Source organism: Gorilla gorilla, chromosome 10 (genome assembly GCF_029281585.2).
Source record: "Gorilla gorilla gorilla isolate KB3781 chromosome 10, NHGRI_mGorGor1-v2.1_pri, whole genome shotgun sequence".
NCBI classification, from domain to species: Eukaryota; Metazoa; Chordata; class Mammalia; order Primates; family Hominidae; genus Gorilla; species Gorilla gorilla.
Genome location: NC_073234.2, coordinates 70,750,213 through 70,763,868, shown reverse-complemented (window position 1 = coordinate 70,763,868; position 13,656 = coordinate 70,750,213). Strand labels below are relative to the sequence as shown.

The following is a 13,656-nucleotide window of genomic DNA, read 5'->3' as shown; positions in this document are numbered from 1 at the left end:
TTTTCATTTATATACATACATAGTAGATACATATGGAGTATATGAGATACTTTGATATAGGCATATAATGCATAATAATTACATCATGGTAAGTGGGATATCCATCCTCTCAGGCATTTATCCTTTGTGTTATAAACAATTCGATTATATTATTTCATTATTTTAAAATGTACAATTGAATTATTATTGACAATTGTCACCCTGTTGTGCTAACAAATACTAAGGTCTTATTCATTCTTTCTATTTTTTTGTACCCATTAACCATCCCACTTTCCCCCTACCCTACCCACTACCCTTCTCAGCCTCTGGTAACCGTCTTTCTACTCACTATCTCCATGAGTTCAAATGTTTTAATTTTGAGCTTCCACAAACAAGTGAGAACATGCAAAGTTTGTCTTTCTGTGCCATGATTATTTCACTTAACATAATGACCTCCAGTTCCAACCATGTTGTTGCAAATGACTCGTCAGAAGTTTGGTTATCCCATGTCATGCTAGTGTAACACCCCATTTTATCAGCAAAGATGAAAAACTAGAATTACCATTAAACTTGTCTTCAAAAATAAGCTAAAAGTTTTTTAACTCAAAATTTAATAAACTATTTTGAATGTGGTGATAAAGCTGGGTTTGCCTTTTTATGTATAAGTGTTTATGTCACATCTCAATAATTACTCTAGAATTCCTAATAACAGTACAAGCTAAATAAGTTTGAAAATCATATAATCTATTGCTATAATTTGGTATAAACTAAAAATGGTGAAATTGAATCAAGGAGTGAATGCTTTGAAAGCTGTACCATTTTTGCACCAGGAAATTCCCTAAGAAAATAAAAAGTAATCAAGGAGGTCGGGCGTGGTGGCTCACGCCTGTAATCCCAGCACTTCGGGAGGCCGAGGCAGGCGGATCACAAGGTCAGGAGATCGAGACCATCGTGGCTAACACGGTGAAACCCTGTCTCTACTAAAAATACAAAAAATTAGCCGGGCATGGTGGCGGGCACCTGTAGTCCCAGCTACTTGGGAGGCTGAGGCAGGACAATGGCGTGAACCCAGGAGGCGGAGCTTGCAATGAGCCCAGAACGCGCCACTGCACCCCAGCCTGGGCGACAGAGCAAGACTCTGTCTCAGAAAAAATAAAATGAAATAAATAATCAAGGAATTGGGGAATATGAGTACTACTTATTGATATATTAGTTTTTAGAAACATATGATGCTTATTATTTTACTCTACTATTTTTAAGTTTTTATGGGCACATTTATTTTTTAAAATCATTGCTATATCTCATATGTACTACTTTGGGATCAGAACACAAAAAGCTGGAAAAATTCCTTTAAATGACTTTTTGGCTTCCTGGGCCATGTAGCATCATTAAAATCCTATTTCAGGACACGTGAATGTCTTTTTTTTTTTTTTTTTAGACAATCCTTTCTAAAGAAACCACCCTTAATGACCTAGCTACAAATGCCATTTCACTTTAATGGGAGATTTCCTTCAGCTGTGGTTTTAACATTATGACAATTTTGACTCCAAATGAAAATGATAGCAGAGATTCTCTCATATTTCATTAGCCAAATCCTGAGCAAGAGAATGATACTGGGGACTTTCCTTTTGAGTCACATATTATTTTTAATTGGTATGTATGAATTAAATAAAAATATTTTTATATTTATACATAACCAATAAATTAAAAAATCTAATTCCATTTTGGTAAAATCAAATGTAACACATTGTTGACACTAATGACAAAGTTTTACACTTGTAGAGTACTTTGTAGATTTCTGAGTGGCAGTTATTACTTCAGTAGAAACTCACAATTCGTCCGCTAAATAAAAAGGGACAAAGAAGCAATGAAAGCCTTGAAGGTTCAATGACTTGTCCAGGGTCACACAGCAAATTACTTTCAGAGGTGGGGTTACCGTCCCACTTTACCATCTGCTCCTCCACATGCAGAGTGCCTGTTTCTCTGTGGTACAGACTGTGTAACTCAATCTAGTAGATTAAAATAGTAATGACAGCTATCATGTGAATAAAACTTTCCAGTTTATAGGGTTCTTCCACATAAATTATTTAATTCATCTTTCTAACAACATTTTGAGGTTAGTATTATTGTGACCGTTCCCATTTAAATAAAACAACTGAGATTTGACAATATCAAATGACTTTGGCCTTGGCTGTAGAAGACTCGGGTCTTTGAATCCTAGTTGCTTGTCTCTAAGCTGCTCAAGTAACTCTCAAATGCAGAAATTTATATTTAATTTTATGATGATGTCTTTTTGTCTCTTTGGGAAAAAGCATCTTCCTAACTACAGTCATGCCCCAATAACAACCTCTCCATCAACCACAGACCACATATACAACAGTGGTCCCATAGGATTATAATGGAGCTGAAAAATTACTATTGCTTAGTGATATCATAGCTATCCTTATGTGGGCATAGTGCAAGGCGTTACTCACGTGTTTGTGGTGATGCTGGTGTAAACACACCTACTGCACTGTCAGCCATATAAATGTCTAGCACATACAACTATGTATAGTACATGACTTGATAATAAATGTCTGTTACGTAGTTATGTATTTACCATTTTATAATCGTTATCAATATTTTAGTGCACACCTTCTACTTATAAAAGAAATGTAAAACAGCTTCAGGCAGGTCCAGCAGGAGGTATTTCAGAAGGCATTGTTGTCATAGAAGATGACAGCTCCATGTGTGTTATTGCCCCTAAACCTTCCAGTGAGATAAAGTATGGAGGTGGAAGACAATGATATTGATGATCCCAATTCTGTGTAGGCCTAGGCTAATGTGTGCTTTTGTCTTAGTTTTTATAAAAAAGTTGAAAGAGTAATACAAAATTTTAAATATAGAAAAAACTTTTAGAATAGGGATATAAAGAAAGAAAAATATTTTTGTATAACTATACAGTGTGTTTGTGTTTTAAGCTAAGTTCCATTGCTAGAGTCAAAAAGTTTTTAAAATTCCAAGTTTACAAAGTCAAAAAGTTACAGTAAACTAAGGTTAATTTATTATTGAAGAAGAAATTTTTTATATAAATTTAGTGTAGCCAAAGTGTACAGTGTTTATAAAGCCTACAGTAGTGTACAACAGCGTTCTAGGCCTTCACATTCATTCACCACTCACTCACTCACCAGAGCAACTTCCAGTCCTGCAAGCTCCATTCATGGTAAGTGCCCTATATAGGCATATCATATTTTATTTTTTATACTGAATTTTTACTGTAACTTTTCTATGTTTAGATTTAGAAATATTTACCAGTGTGTTACAACAGCCTGTAGTATTCAGTACAGTAACATGCTGTACAAGTTTGTAGCCTAGGAGCGATAGGCTCTACCATATATCCTAGGTGTGGAGTAGCCTATACCATCTAGGTTTGTGTAAGTACAGTCTATGATGTTTGCACAAAAATGAAATTGCCTAAGCTGCATTTCTTGGTGCTTATCATTAATTGATGCATTATTGTATATATTTCTTATGGAGACAATAAAGTTAGTGCACATTTCCTAAGCCAGCATCCCCAGTAACAGAGAGAGGTGACCTAGAAAACAGCAGAGATCATCACATTTAGATGACTCTGAGCTTTAGTGCTCTTGCTTAAGATATATCTGCTGTTAAAGTACAGCAATGAGCCAAAGGCAGAAAGAGAGACATTTTCAACATGATTTTCACTTAATTAATGGTATTATTTAATAATAATAATAATATTACTTGTTTAATAATCAATTTTGTTTATTTCTCAGTGGGCAGCTAACTTTTTTAAATTTGTATCTTTTTCTGGCGGGGGAGGGGACGGAGTCTCACTCTGTTGCCCAGGCTTGGAGTGCAGTGGCATGATCTCAGGTCACTGCAACCTCCGCCTCCCATGTTCAAGTGATCCTCCTGCCTCAGCCCTCCTAGTAGCTGGGATTACAGGCATGTGCCACCATGCCCAGCTAAATGTTGTATTTTTAGTAGAGACAGGGTTTTGCCATGTTGGCCAGGCTGGTCTTGAACTCCTGACCTCAGGTGATCCACCCACCTTGGCCTCCCAAAGTGCTGGGACTACAGGCGTGAGCCACCGCGCCCAGTCGAAATTTGTATCTTTAAAAACCATTGTCCTTTATATAATTTATATCTGAAAAGTTGTGAAAGACTTGTAGAGAATTGATGTGTAATACAAATGATTCTTGTCTACAGCAATGTAGATTGTTTTCAGAAGAATGCAATTGATTATTGCCCTGTAAATATTGACCAGTTTTATTTCTATTTGGAAATTCATCTCAGCATTCCTCTGAATTCTCCTTTTTCATAATTACAATATTGTACTGTTTCTCTCATTAATGGGTTAAATGAAATCTTTAATATATGTTTAGTTTATATTTGCATGACAATCATGATTTTACCTTTTAAAAAATCCTTTAATCCTGGAATGTAATATTTATTCTAAAACCCAGGTTTGCTCATTAGATATGATGAGATTAGACTAGACTAGAGCATTCTTGTAAGTACTATCAGTATTCTTATATTATGAATATAAGAAACTAGGCTGAGCACAGTGGCTCATGCCTGTAATCCCAGCACTTTAGGAGGCTGAGGCGGGGGATCACAAGGACAGGAGATCGAGACTCATCCTGGCTAACACAGTGAAACCCCATCTCTACTAAAAAAAAAAATTCAAAAAATTAGCTGGGTGTGGTGGCTGGCACCTGTAGTCCCAGGTACTTGGGAGGCTGAGGCAGGAGAATGGCATGAACCCAGGAGGCAGAGCTTGCAGTGAGCCGAGGTCACGCCACTGCACTCCAGCCTGGGCAACAAAGTGAGACTCCATCTCAAAAAAAAAAAAAAAAAAGTAAAAAAGAAACTAAGAATTAATGTAAGTGTCATGGTGTGATTTTTGTGTCTTCCCCCGAAATACATATTGAACTGCCAAGATGATGATATTAGGAGTGGGGCCTGTGGGAGGTGATTAGGTCACAAGGGCAGAGCCCACATGAATAGGATTAGTGTCCTTATAAAAGAGGCCTTATCCCTTCCACCATGTGAGGTCACAGCAAGACGACACTATCTATAAGCCAGAAGGCAGGCCCTCACCAGACACTGACCTGCCTTGATCTTGGACTTCCCAGCTTCCAGAACTGTAAGATATAAACTTCTCTTCTTTACAAGCTACTCTGTTTGTGGTGCCTTGTTATAGCAGCTGAAACAGACTAAGACAATAAGAATATAAAGTAAGTAAGACAGAGAGATGAGCAAGTTGCCAAAGCCCAGCATCAAATCATAAACACAAGCATCACATTCTACTGCCTCTACTCCCCATGCCTACCTCAGAGCTGGGATACTGCCAAGAGTTCTTTATTAATGATCTAGGCTGCGACAGAAATGTGCGGCTTTGTCCAGCCTAAAAACTCTAAAGACATGGTTCTACCAGAACATGCCATTCCCACAGGAACATCTGAGATCACTGAGAATAAATTTTATTTGGAGCCTTGAAACTATAAGCCTGGCCAGCTTTGGGCCTTTTTGTGGCAACAGACCACACTGATCCTGATATGACACAAACACATTAAGCTTCTCTCATGACCCTTTCACGGAAACTTGAAGCGAATCCATTAAGATTCTATGCAGGACAGTTACAGTGTGAGAGACTGGTAAGAAACAGCTCTCCACAATGGCATCCTCAATTTACATTAATTACCGCTGATTTTGCTTGGAGACAAAAGTGTAAAAATATTACGGTTTCTGAAAGTAAGCAAGATTAGCATGAACTTTGTATGGATGAGCATAAGTCTCTAAAGGATCAGAATATTACAATAGAATATTTAGATTTGGTCTTGGGTGAAATATTTGTTGATGTGTACTACTGAAACTAAAGATAAAAACAACTTCTCATATATGCCATACCTCCCCTTCCTTGATACTATCCTCAGTGATATTATAAATATTGTTAGAATAAGCTTTACAAGCAATACTCATTAAAATATGTGCAATATTATTTTGATAATAGCACATATTGAATGTGTTTTACTCTGATTCTTTAGAAAATTAAATTTTAAGAAATTAAGGAACAATAAGAAATGTAATAATTTTTAGTAGCAATTATTTTTGAAATACATTCAAATATATCCCATGCTGGCCCTGGTTGTTACTGCTGTTAGGGTTTCTGGTCTCCCTGCTTCTCTCTTTCTTCACAACCCCTAAGCCATCTTTAACCACACTTGGCCATCTCATTAATGTGTGCAGTGTCACCCTAGACTTTTTCACATCCTGAAAAATAATTTCAAGCAATTATTTTTGAAATACAATTATTTTTGAAATACACCAGCTGTACCAACTTTCATTTCACTTTTGTCATATCAGGACTGCAGTTCAAACCTTTCCTACTTTCTAACTGAAGCTCCACAGAATCCATAGTGCCAGCCCAATAAGTCAAGGAAAAGCTTTTCAGAGAGCCACTGCATCACGTTGTCATGCCAGCACTCCAGTTAGAACTCTGAGGATGACAAGTTCTATATCCTCATCTTACAGTAAAATGTAACTGTGCCCCGAAGACCCACTCATCTCCAGCATATCTCCAGCCTTCCTTTCTCTCATTGTACTCCCTGTCCATTATATCCCACTCAGCTTTAAATGTGCCCAGCACATACTCATCCCTTTCCTGATTCCTGTGCCTCCATAAATCCAGGGCCTTAATGCCTCCTCCCCAGCATGGTTATACCATCGACCTCTTCATCACTGAGACTTCTTCTAATACCCAAGGCTTGAAATGTGCCCCTTTTACCTGAACCTCTTTCCTTTACCATTTTTCCTATTCTTCCACCCTCTCACTCTTGCTGACCTTGATCTTTGGAGGGATTATGATCAAGAACTGAAGCTGCTCAACTCTTCTCTGTACTCACCACCCTCTTCTCAGACCTTAACCCTGCATTCCACTCCTTGACTTTAAATGGCAGGGTTTCTCCACTCCCACTCCCTCGTTCATGCTGGCCCTGGTTGTTACTACTGTTAGGGTTTCTGGTCTCTCTGCTTCTCACTTTCTTCACAATCCCTAAGCCATCTTTAACCACACTCGGCCATCTCCTTAATGTGTGTAGTGTCACCCTAGACTTTTTCACATCCTGATTCTTCTTGTAACTGTTTGACCAGGCCCCAACCCTAGGTAACCCCACTGCCTGCTTTCAGCTTTTGCTAGGCCTTCACGTAGGCTCCAAGGTTTCAAGAATATGACAAACTTGAGATAAATGGCAACACTTAGAAAACTTTAAGGAAAACATGATGAAAAAATTAAAATTTTTCTTCTGTGAATAAATACTTTCTTTCCTCATCGTGCCCCTTTGCTACCTTTCTCTATGTGCCATACACACTCAGCAGCAGATGATGTCATTCAGTACTTTTATTAAGAATAAAGAGTTCGGCTGGGCATGGTGGCTCACACCTGTAATCCCAGCACTTTAGGAGGCCGAGGCGGGTGGATCACCTGAGGCCAGGCGTTCGAGACCAGCCTGGCCAACATGGCGAAACCCTGTCTCTACTAAAAATACAAAAATTAGCCAGGCGTGGTAGCGGGGGCCTGTAGTCCCAGCAACTCCAGAGGCTGAGGCAGGAGAATCACTTGAACCTGGAAGGCAGAGGTTGCAGTGAGCCAAGATGGAGCCACTGCACTCCAGCCTGAGAGATGGCGCGAGACTCTGTCTCATAAAAAAAGAAAAAAAAAAAAAAAAGACAGAGAATACAGAGTTCATCTAAAGTGAACTCCTAAGGGCCTTCTCTTGGGCTTCAGCTCTCTTGTTTTCCTCAAAAATGAAGAGTTTGACACTGTTGAATCTCTTGCCATTCCCATTCCTCCTATTCTACTTTTTTACTCCTACGGACCCTGACCCCCACTTTTTTGAAAGTCTCTTATTCTGTGCTGATGTGGTCATGTAGTTTGTTCCTTCTGTATCTGATAACACTCCTCCTCTAAATTTAGGAGGTCAGAGATAGTCATTGATTACCCATTGTCTACACATATATTGTCCAAACTTTTTAGCATTCAGGACTTTTCATAATCCAGTTACTTTTCACCATTATCTTCTACACTCTTATGCTGTGCAGCCTCCAGATAAAATAATTACTTGTCTATGAATGGGAAATACAATGCTACCAAAATACATTTTATGGTGTTAAGAAATAACTAATATTTTTATGTTCTGCAGAGTCATGGCTTCCTGAGCAAAAACTACCAGCAACTTGGGTTAACAACAAGTTGATCAACAGCTACGCCTTGGAAGTTGGAGACAGTGAATTACTCCTGAGAGATTTACAGGTTTATTTGCCTCTGGGTTTCTTTATTTACAGTTCAAATGGTAATAAATTCCTGAGCCTAACATTTATATTTTAAAGAGCTATAACATCTAGGACCTTTTGCTTTTTTTTCAACAGAGGATTTGTTTGCATTAAAAACATAAGGTTTCCCTCCTTCCCCCTAAAAAGGAGGGAGCACCTGAACCAACATTTGAATAGGTTGTATAGGAACCAGCAGTTCCTATATAAGCACTTGCGTTCATAATTTGGGAGTTCTTCCATATTGTATTCTCCTTCTACACATCTGTACATCCAGGGTGACATCTGCTCCCATAGAATCACCCAAAGGGGAAACGGGGGACAGGAAAACCAACACCAAGATATCCTATAAGTAAACAATCAGCCTGTCTCTGACCCAGAAATCTTGTATTTGTTCTCAGGAGAAAATAAGTAACCTTACATATTAGAAACTTATCAAACGGAATTGTTCCAAAGAAATTCATTTAAATGCTTTGTATAAGGTGAGAATGAGAATTCTTTCACTTCATGTAGAATGTGTTTTTATTCAGGACTTTTTCAGTTCATTTAGAATATGTTTATGCTTAGCTTTTTATATAAAACTGAGTTGTCTATAAAATGGTGGTGAAAGTACTTTCCCACTTTCTCAAAATTTGGGAGTTATTTGTATATAAACGGATTGTTAATTATTGAAATGACATTGCAAGTGACTCTCTATCCCCCTCCTCGCCAGATCATCTATTCAACTTACAATTTCTGTTGAAGTTCTTAACCTGAGAAGGTTGTTAAGAAACCCATAGCATGGAATCTCCTGATTTGGAAGGGAATATCTTTCCCATCATTCTATTTTTTGCCATGATGGCTGCAGGAAACAGTGCAGAGAAGACGGTTCTGCACAGAAGCACTGTGGATACAAGCGACGCTGTTAGGACCCTCTTGCTTTTATGTTTATATTCTCTTAGAGAAATTAGAATGTTTGGGGATTTTTATTTTCATTCTCCTTGAGAAACTGGAATGCCATTAATTTATGCCTTTATAAATATTTCTGGAAGAAGCCAGACCGCTTTGCCAATCATCAGAACTGCCATTTATTTCCCATATTGGGGAGTTCATTTTCCCACCCCCTTAGGCTTTTAAGCTTTGCTGGCTGCATTTGCAATCCAGTCCTTTTAAATCCTTATCTTGAGTGATGACTTAAAACAGCTCCTAAATCAGGATGTTGGTTGAAGAAGGAATAATTCAGATTTTAAAAATCTGAGAAATAAGGCATCTTGATTAGCAATCAGCCTTACAAACATTATCTTACTTTAGGATCCCAGGCATGAAACTTCAAGTCTGCTTCAAGTTCGTTTATTTCTTCAACCTCCTATCTTCAGCCAGTCAGGAGTGAGCTGTTCCCTGCCACACAGACTGAAATTTTATACCCAAGACTTTTGAGACGATCAAAATCTTTCCAATCTAAAAGTATTCTGTGTAGACCAGAAAGAGAAACGTGAACAATTTTAGATTAATAGCAATAAGGAAAAAATAAATAAACAAGGAAGTGCAACACTCCATGAGTTGCCTCTGGAGCCCGCCTGCTGTGCGGGAGCTGCCTGCCCTCAAATCCCTGTCCTCACGTGATGACTCCCCATCCTTTCTTCAGTCACCTTGGGCAGGTCTCTCTACCAACCTCCTGTTTTCACCCCTCAAACAGGGCCCAGTCCTGTGGAAAACCAATTCACAAAGCACTTTCTCTTCTCATGTGAGCTGAACCACTCAGAGTGGTAGGTAGGATATGTATCATCACTCTTAACTTTCAGAAAAGGAAGTAGACTGGAGAAAGTCACACAGCAGTTCAGTGGGGAGCTGGTATGTTGGATTCTAATCCCAGAGCTCTTTCTCCTCTACCACACTGTCCTGTTGGCCAGTTTTCTGTTTTCTTTCCTCAGGAACTCTGCTATTTACCAGGATACGAACTTAGTTAATCTGTATTACCTCTCAAAGTCAAGGATTGCTCATTTATAAAATCAAAATAATATAAATACCAAACAGCAAAAAAGAACACAAAACTGGCCTGGTTAATTAAGAAAAAAGTAAATACATTGAAATATGTCAAGAGTTACATTAACCTCCCCCTCTCCCCCTACCCCTACCCCTACCCCTACCCCTACCCCTACCCCTACCCCTACCCCACCTCTCTTTCCACGGTCTCCCTCTGATGCCGGGCCGAAGCTGGACGGTACTGCTGCCATCTCAGCTCACTGCAACCTCCCTGCCTGATTCTCCTGCCTCAGCCTGCCGAGTGCCTGCGATTGCAGGCGCGCGCCACCCCGCCTGACTGGTTTTCGTGTTTTTTTGGTGGAGACGGGGTTTCGCTGTGTTGGCCGGGCTGGTCCCCAGCTCCTAACCGGGAGTGATCGGCCAGCCTCGGCCTCCCGAGGTGCCGGGATTGCAGACGGAGTCTCGTTCACTCGGTGCTCAATGGTGCCCAGGCTGGAGTGCAGTGGCGTGATCTCAGCCCGCTACAACCACCTCCCAGCCGCCTGCCTTGGCCTCCCAAAGTGCCGAGATTGCAGCCTCTGCCCGGCTGCCGCCCCGTCTGGGAAGTGAGGAGCGTCTCCACCTGGCCGCCCATCGTCCGGGATGTGAGGAGCCCCTCTGCCTGGCTGCCCAGTCTGGAAAGTGAGGAGCATCTCTGCCCGGCGGCCATCCCATCTAGGAAACAAGGAGCGCCTCTTCCCGGCCGCCATCACATCTGGGAAGTGAGGAGCGTCTCTGCCCGGCCGCCCATCCTCTGAGATGTGGGGAGCACCTCTGCCCTGCCGCCCCGTCCGGGATGTGAGGAGCGTCTCTGCCCGGCTGCCCCGTCTGAGAAGTGAGGAGACCCTCTGCCTGGCAACTGCCCCATCTGAGAAGTGGGGAGCCCCTCCGCCCGGCAGCCGCCCCGCCCGAGAAGTGAGGAGCCCCTCCGCCCAGCAGCCACCCCGTCTGGGAAGTGAGGAGCATCTCCGCCCGGCAGCCACCTCGTCGGGGAGGGAGGTGGGGGGGTCAGCCCCCCGCCCGGCCAGCCGCCCCGTCTGGGAGGGAGGTGGGGGGGCCAGCCCCCCGCCCGGCCAGCCGACTCGTCCGGAAGGGAGGTGGGGGGGGGTCAGCCCCCCGCCCGGCCAGCCGCCCCATCCGGGAGGGAGGTGGGGGTTCGGCCCCCCGCCTGGCCGGCCACCCGGTCCGAGAGGTGAGGGGCGCCTCTGCCCGGCCGCCCCTACTGGGAAGTGAGGAGCCCCTCTGCCCGGCCAGCCGCCCCGTCCGGGAGGGAGGTGGGGGGGTCAGCCCACCGCCCAGCCTGCCGCCCTGTCCGGGAGGGAGGTGGGGGTTCGGCCCCCCGCCTGGCCAGCCGCCCCATCCGGGAGGTGAGGGGCGCCTCTGCCCGGCCGCCCCTACTGGGAAGTGGGGAGCCCCTCTGCCCGGCCACCACCCCGTCTTGGAGGTGTACCCAACAGCTCATTGAGAACAGGCCATGATGACAATGGCGGTTTTGTGGAATGGAAAGGGGGGAAAGGTGGGGAAAAGATTGAGAAATCTGATGGTTGCCCTGTCTGTGTAGAAAGAGGTAGACATGGGAGACTTTTCATTTTGTTCTGTACTAAGAAAAAATTCTTCTGCCTTGGGATCCTGTTGATCTGTGACCCTACCCCCAACCCTGTGCTCTCTGAAACATGTGCTGTATCCACTCAGGGTTGAATGGATTAAGGGCGGTGCAAGATGTGCTTTGTTAAACAGATGCTTGAAGGCAGCATGCTCGTTAAGAGTCATCACCACTCCCTAATCTCAAGTACCCAGGGACACAAACACTGCGGAAGGCCGCAGGGTCCTCTGCCTAGGAAAACCAGAGAACTTTGTTCACTTGCTTATCTGCTGACCTTCCCTCCACTATTGTCCTGTAACCCTGCCAAATCCCCCTCTGCGAGAAACACCCAAGAATGATCAATAAAAAAAAAAAAAAAATTAGATTGCACTGTTGCAATGAAACACATAAGAAAAAAAAAAAAACAAAAAACAAACAAAAAAAAAAGAGTTACATTAAATACAAATAGACTGAATGCTTCAATTTAAAAATTAAGATTATTAGTCTGAATTGAAAAGAAGAAACCACCTATGGCCATACCACCCTGAACACAACTGATCTTGTCTGAAAAGAAAAAAAAAATATTATGTCCCTTATAAGAGATACACCTTATATAAAATACCTTTATTTAAGGTATATCTGCCAACATCTTGGTGTTGGCAGGATTGGTTCTTTTTTGAGGGCTGGGAGAGAAACGTGTTTCAGACCCCTCTCATGGCTTGTAGATGGCTGTCATCTCTTCATAAGCCTCTGTGTCCAAATATTCCCTTCTTATAAAGGCAGCAGGCTTATTGAATTAAGACCCACTCTGATGACGTCATTTTATTTTGATTACCTCTGTGAAAACCCTATATCCAAGTAAAGTCACTTTCTGAGGTACTGAGAATTAAGATTTAAACACATGAATTTGGGGGGATACATCACACTTACTCATTTTTAAATGGAGACATAATTTTGTATAGTAAATTGCATAGATCTTAAATGTACAGTTCAATGAATTTTGAGAAATGCATCAAAACCATGGAACCTACATCCCCATCAAGATAAAGAACATTTCCATCACCTCAGAAATTTTCCTTGTGTCTCTTTTCAGTGAATTCTTGCTTCCAGGTTCTAAAAACAGCTTCTTATATTAGGTTGGTATAAAAGTGATTACTTTTAGTGGCAAAAACTGCAGTTATGTTTGCACCAACCTAATAGTAAAATGAATCTAAATCAGAACTTAGAAATGTGAATAATCCATGTCCTTCCACTGTGATTGCTTGGCCTTGGGTACTCAATAACCTCTTGAACACTCAGTTTTCATACGTGTAAAACTTGTTGACTCGGTGCTCTTTTATCACAGTTCTAAGAACCTGTGCTTGTGATTATGGCTCTAACAATATCAACTCTTAAACCCGAATGTCAACTAAAGAAGCCCAGAGAAGAAACAACAGAACCTTTTCTCTTCAGAGGCAATATTTCCATGGTAATGGTTCCTTCTGGAGACAAGTCCCCCTGCCTTTGTTGTGAAATCTGTTAGTGATTTTTTTTTGGATGGAAATTTTAGGTCAGGTAGGAAGCTGATGGGTTGGTGGGAAGGAGCAATGGTTTTAACATTTGTCAAATCATCATGTACAGACAACCTGTGTCAAGCACAGTGCCGTGTTAGTTTCTTAAGCCCTTACATGAAACTAGAGAGGTAGTGCTTAACCTTCATTTCACAGATTAGGGCCCTGAGGCTCACAGAGGTGATGCAGCTGACCCAAGTCGCACAGCTG

At 41.8% G+C, this 13,656-nt stretch overlaps 1 long non-coding RNA gene across 1 annotated transcript; it reads left to right on the top strand.

Annotated features, from left to right (window-relative positions):
• Nucleotides 1-7,024: 7,024 nt before the first annotated feature.
• LOC129525845 (uncharacterized) lies at nt 7,025-13,318 on the top strand. The gene is made up of 3 exons (XR_008670360.2): nt 7,025-7,150; nt 8,187-8,296; nt 13,242-13,318. It is a non-coding gene; the product is annotated as an uncharacterized lncRNA (long non-coding RNA).
• The last annotated feature ends 338 nt before the right edge of the window (nt 13,319-13,656 follow it).